The sequence below is a fragment of the Giraffa tippelskirchi genome, chromosome 5 (assembly GCF_054371585.1).
Source record: "Giraffa tippelskirchi isolate mGirTip1 chromosome 5, T2T-mGirTip1v1.2.pri, whole genome shotgun sequence".
Classification (NCBI taxonomy): Eukaryota; Metazoa; Chordata; class Mammalia; order Artiodactyla; family Giraffidae; genus Giraffa; species Giraffa tippelskirchi.
Genome location: NC_137279.1, coordinates 96,639,222 through 96,645,924, shown reverse-complemented (window position 1 = coordinate 96,645,924; position 6,703 = coordinate 96,639,222). Strand labels below are relative to the sequence as shown.

Here is a 6,703-nt window from a genome sequence, read left to right as displayed (position 1 = left end):
AAGCGAATTAAAAATTCTTCCTGTTTGTATTTTTTCGTAATGGCTAAGCTTTCCCATAATCTCATTCCTCAGTGACAAGTAAGATGCTACTCTTTGAAATATGCACACTACTATATCTAAAATAGACAACTAAAAAGAACCTGCTGTTTAGCCAGGGAATTCTACTCAATACTCTGCAACAGCCTATATGGGAGAAGAATCTAAAAAAAGAGTGGATATATGTTTATGTGTAACTGATTCACTTTGCTATACACCTGAAACTAACACAACATTGTAAATCATCTCTACTCCAATAAAAATTAAAAAAGAAGACAAAACCTCTCAAAGAACCACAGTAGAGCTAAGTTCTGATACTGCAAAAAAAAAAAAAGCGTTGGTTTTAAAAACTGGCAGATCAGTAATTTGAAATTTAAAAGAACTTTTCTCATGGGTATAAGAGTATTCACAATTATAAGATTATTTTAAAACTAGCATTTTGAACTAACAGTCCCAGGCATTGCTCTAAGAATGTTATGATTCCTTATTGAGTGGGTTAAGAATTGTTTTAGCCCCTTTTTATCAGTTCAGTTCAGTTGCTCAGTCGTGTCCAACTCTTTGTGACCCCATGGACTGCAGCATACCAGGCTTCCCTGTCCATCACCAACTCTCAGAGATTGCTCAAACTCATGTCCATAGAGTCAGTGATACCATCCAATCATCTCATCCTCTGCTGTCTCTTCTCCTCCTGCCTTCAATCTTTCCCAGCATCAGGGTCTTTTCCAATAAGTCAGTTCCTTGCATCAGGTGGCCAAAGTATTGGAGCTTCAGTTTCAGCATCAGTCCTTCCAATGAATATTCAGTATTGATTTCCTTTAGGATTGACTTGTTTGATCTCCTTGCAGTCCAAGGGACTCTCAAGAGTCTTCTCTTAGTTCACATAGTTCAAACCTGTGTTATTCGAGGCTAGCTGTATTTACCCCTTTGCTTTTGAAAGGCCAAATCTTTAACATTTTCAGCTTTCAGTCCTGCTAGCCACCCTAAGAAAGAATCTTCTCCAGCACCACAGTTCAAAAGCATCAATTCTTCAGCACTCAGCTTTCTTTATGGTCCAATTCTCACATCCATATATGACTACTGGAAAAACCATAGCTTTGACTAGATGGACCTTTGTTGGTAAACTAATGTCTCCACTTTTTAATATGCTGTCTAGGTTTGTCATAGCTTTTCTTCCAAGGAGTAAGCATCTTTTAATTTCATGGCTGCAGTCACCATCTGCAGTGATTTTGGGGCCCAAGAAAATAAAGTCTGTCACTGTTTCAATTGTTTCCCCATCTATTTAACAGCTGTGCCAAGTGAGAAACTGCAGGAATATCCTCATCAAATTTTTTTTGTTTGTTTCTTAGTCAACTGGAATAAAACGATCAATTTTCCTCTTTAAATAAAGTCACTTCCAAGGGAATCCATGCTTACTATAAAACTGTTTGAAATTACCTGTGAAACCAACAATGTAGATTTATTGGCCTGGACTTATCTTCCACTGTTTCCAAAACACCCCACCATAGAGCCATCTAGCAAATGACCCACAAACTATGGAACAATTATACCAAAGAAATTCTCGCACTGTTAAGAAAGTTCTAGGATGCACAACAGATTTCCCAACCTGGGGATCTGGCAAAGGGACTAAGAATCCCGAGGGAATTTGATTTTGGAGGCCAGTGGGATTTGATTACAGATCTTCCACAGGGCTGGGAAAACAGACTCTTGGAGGGTACAAACAAAACCTTGTGTGCACCAGGAGCCAGGAGAAAGGAACAGTGTACCCACTAGAGACTGAGCCAGACTTGCCTGTGAGTGTCCAGGAGTCTCTGGCAGAGGTGTGGGGCGACCATGGCCTGCTGAAGGGTCAGGGGCATTGAATACAACAGTGGGTGCACAAGTCCTTTTGAAGGAGGTCACCATTATCTTCATTTAAGTGAAAGTTGCTCAGTAATGTCTGACTCTTTGCAACCCCATGGACTATACAGTCCATGGAATTCTCTAGGCTAGAATACTGGAGTGGGTAGCCTTTACTGCTGAGCCACAAGGAAAGCCCAAGAATACTGGAATGGGTAGCCTATCCCTTCTCCAGGGGATCTTCCCGACTCAGAAATTGAACCAGGGTCTCCTGCGTTGTAGGTGGATTCTTTACCAACTGAGCTATCAGGGAAGCCCATTATCTTTATTGGGCTTCCCTTGTGGCTTGGCTGGTAAAGACTCTGCCTGCAATGTGGGAGACCTGGGTTTGAGCCCTGGGTTGGGAAGATTCCCTGGGGAAGGGAAAGGTTACCCACTCCAGTATTCTGGCCTGGAGAATTCCATGGATTGTACAGTCCATGGGGTTGAAAATGAGTGACTTTCACTTTTACTTCACCATAGTTTGGCCTCAGGCCAAACAACATGGAGGGAACACAGCCCCACCCATCAACAGATAATTGGATTAAATATTTACTGAGCGTGGCACCGGCCATCAGAACAAGACCCAGTTTCCCCCAAAGTCAGTCACTCCCATCAGGAAGCCTCTTATCCTTATCCATCAGAGGGCAGACAGAATAAAAACCACAGTCACAGAAAACTAATCAAACTGATCACAAGGACCACAGCCTTGTCTAACTCAATGAAACTATGAGCCATACTGTGTAGGGCTACCCAAGACGGATGGGTCACTGTGGAGAGTTATAACAAACTGTGGTCCTCTGGAGAACAGAAAGGCAAACCACTTCAGTATTCTTGCCACGAGAACCCCATGAACAGTATAAAAAGGCAAAAAGATATGACACTGAAAGATGAACTCCCCAGGTCAGTAGGTGCCCAATATCTTACCGGAGATCAGTGGAGAAATAACTCCAGAAAGAATGAAGAGACAGAGCCAAAGCGAAAATAATGCTTAGTTGTGGATGTGACTGGTGATGGAAGTAAAGTCCTATGCTGTAAAGTACAATATTGCATAGGAACCTGGAATGTTAGGTCCATGAATCAAGATAAATTGGAAGTGGTCAAACAGGAGATGGCAAGAGTGAACATCAACATTTTAGGAATCAGCGAACTAAAATGGACTGGAATGGGTGAATTTAATTCAGATGACCATTATATCTACTACTGTGGGCAAGAATCCCTTAGAAGAAATGGAGTAGCCATTACAGTGAACAAAAGAGTCCAAAATGCAGTACTTGGGCGCAATCTCAAAAATGACAGAATGATCTCTGTTCATTTTCAAGGTAAACCATTCAATATCACAGTAATCCAAGTCTATGCTCCAACCACTAATGCCAAAGCTGAACAATTCTATGAAGACTTAAAAGACATTCTAGAACTAACACCGAATGGCATTTGGTGCTACTTTGGAAGTAAAGACCTCAAGGGAGCTGAAGGTTGCGGAAGCCATCAGACCCTGTGTGTCTCTGAATGTGAAAGGCCCGTGTGTGTCAGAAAACGAGCTTGGTGTCAGTGGCACGAGTCAGTGGAAAATCTGTGGCCTGGATCCCACGACGACGCTCGGCATCTACTTTGAGGTAGTCAAGCAGCACAACGCCCGGATCCTGCAAAGAGGCCAAGGTGCCATCCAGTTCGTCATGCACTACCAGCACTCCAGCACCCAGTGGTGCATCCGTGTGACCACCGTTGCCCGCAACTGGGCGGACGTGCAGAGCCAGCTGAAGCACATCGACGCGGCGTTTGACCAGGGGGCCGCGGCGATGCTGATGGCGCGGCTGGGGGTGTTTTGAGCGGAGTCGAAGGAGGGGCTGGACGTGCTCCGGTGGCTAAACCGACAGCTCATCTGTCTGTATCAGAAGTTTGGACAGTATAACGAAGAAGACCCCGGGTCATTTAGGTTTTCAGATTCCTTCTCTCTATACCCTCAGTTCATGTTCCCTCTTAAAAGTTCTCCATTCCTTCAAGTCTTCAACATCAGCCCTCACGAGTCGTCGTATTATCCGCACCACTTTGCCCGGCAGGACCTCACCCAGTCCCTCTTCATGATCCCGCCCATCCTGTGTTCCTACCCCTTCCACGGGCGCCCAGAGCCTGTGCTCCCGGACTGCAGCAGCATTCTTGCTGACAGAATTCTGCTCATGGACACTTTCTTCCAAACTGTCATTTATCTTAGTGAGACCCTAGCCCAGTGGTGGAAAGCAGGCTACCAGGACATGCCCGAGGTCGAAAACTTCAAGCACCTCCTCCAGGCACCCCTGGACGACCCACAGGAGATCCTGCAGGCGCGGTTCCTGATGCTGCGGTACATTCACAGGGAGGACAGGGGCAGCCAGGCTCGATTCCTTTTGTCCAAAGTGGATCTGTCTCAGACACACAATGACCTGTATGCTTGGGCACAGGAAACGGGAGCGCCCATCCTCACTGATGACGTTAGCCCGCAGGTGTACATGGACCATCTGAAGAAGCTGGCTGTCTCCAGTGTTTGTTGAGATAAGGATATGGGCAGGAAATGGAAGAAAATGCTGTCACTTTGTGTTGACAATTGTTTCTAAAGGCTTAACATTCCTTTTACCTTGTCAGTGGATTTTAATAAATAATCAAAGGAAACGTTAGTCTTTAGATTTTAATTTATTTGTATTCCTTATCTGTACCCTTTTCTTACTCCATACAATTATAAGGTCATAAACATTTTGGTATTGGTAGATGTTTATATGCTTTTTGTATCCTATCTTTTAGAGTCTGTATGAAATCAGAGCTAATGTATTTTGGTAACTTGCTTACATGAAAATCATAATGATCAGAAGGGCAATAAATCTAGAAGAAGAAAAAAAAAAGATGTCCTTTTCATCATAGGGGACTGGAATGCAAAGGGAGGAAGCCCCTTTTTATAGTGATGCTTAAATAACCTGCCTGAGTTTGCAGATCTGGGAACTGGTGCCAGACAGTCTGTCCAGCTTAGAGCTGAGGTATTTCTCCCTGTCTTACTTCCTCTCACTGCAGTTTTCATCGTAAATATGTCATATTTTGACTACCTTATCAGCTAACTAAACTTTGATGACTTTAGTGGGGACCTAACTTGCCCTCAGGACATTGTTTGTAGGGTTCCATCTCAGGCTTTCAAAACCTATGTCTTCCCTATCCCTCCCTGTCCATCAGGTTTTTTTATACAAAAAGGATTTTCTCAGGCTGGATGCTCTTTTCTTAGAGTTGACCAGAACCCAGGCCTCACTTCTGGCAACTTCCATGGAAGTCTAGTTCTCCAACTTCACCCTCAGCATATACCTGGTCCCTGCCACCTCACCTTAGGCAGATCACAGATGCCTTCTTTAGGACCACATGTGGAAAGAGAAGCCATTCTGAGACTTCTGCCCTTCCGAAGGGATTATTATTGCTGAGTCAGTGCTCTTTGTGAGTTCTTTTGGCAGATCAAGTTCAGGTAAGGAGAGAAGCCAACCACCCACACCATCTGCATGGGGCCTGCTTAAAATAGCATCACTGAGATAGCAAGCATTCATAGTCCAGACTATGGTGTCAACTGGGCTTCCCTGGTGGCTCAGTGGTAAAGAATCTGCCTGCCACTGCAGGGATGCAAAGTCAATCCCTGGGTTGGGAAGATCCCCTAGAGAAGCAAACAGCAACTCACTCCAGTATTCTTGTCTGGGAAATCCCATGGACAGAGGAGCCTGGTGGACTACAGTCCATGGGGCTGCAAAGGGTTGGACACAACTTAGTGACTAAACAGCAGCAACAGCATGGCATCATCTAAGAATGAAAAAGACATTAGATAGTTGGCCTGGGCTTGGCACTTTATTTTGGAACTGTACCTTTATTCTAAAAGGTCCATTTAATTTCCATGTTGGGAATTTTCCCTCCATTTCCTATACCAAAGAGAAGAGAGTACTTCCCTTCGCAGAGGTCTAGAACCCTATTGATTGAGTTTGGGAAATCAGGAGCATAGCAGAGCTACTTGTGAGATTGACAGGCATTGAGTGCATCCTTATCTTAGTTAGAGGCCAGCAATTCTCAGGGGATCTTCCTGTGGGTTAATGCTTGACATACTTATGGAGGGAGGAATTGGGTCCTTGGGATGTAAGGGGAGGGTAGCCACCTGTGCCCCTTGTGAAAGATGCTATCAGCATCCTGCCCTTGGTTGGCATTGCTTGATGCCAGGTCAGAGCTGAACCTGTATAAAAGGCAGACGCTTCTGACAGCACCTCAGTCCACCTGCCTCCAGGGTAATCTGCTCCAGTGTTGAACCAGGTAAAGGACCAAGAGGGACGCTTGGTGCTGGTGCTTTGGACAGAGAGAAGTCCTGGGTGGAGGCTGAAGACAGTCTTGAAGGAAGACAAGGAGAAAAGTGGATTTGGCAGGGAAATTTCTGCTGGAAAGGGGAGAGAGGATTAGGAGAAGGGAAAGGATTGGCATCTTTCTGAAGTTGCAAAAAGTTCATTTGAAAGTATGGAGTTCCTAGGTTGAAACTCTTTGCATGTCTCTTGTAACTCATTTGGGGAGACTGGGTTTTAAAATCTGAGCACCGCAAAGAAGAAATCTTGTGAAATTATAGTTCAGTTTTAAATGTAAGGAAGTTATTTTGGGTTAGTTGAACTTAAAATTTCTCTATTTTCTTCTAGCTCCATTCAGTTCCTGCCAAGATGTCCTGCCAGCAAAACCAGCAGCAGTGCCAACCCCCGCCCAAGTGTCCCCCCAAATGCCCACCCAAGTGTACTCCTAAGTGTCCTCCCAAGTGCCCAGC

General features: G+C 44.6%; 1 pseudogene; it reads left to right on the top strand.

The window, feature by feature from the left end:
* The first annotated feature begins 3,338 nt into the window (after positions 1-3,338).
* On the top strand, positions 3,339-4,439 carry LOC145507320 (protein transport protein Sec23B pseudogene; annotated as a pseudogene).
* The last annotated feature ends 2,264 nt before the right edge of the window (positions 4,440-6,703 follow it).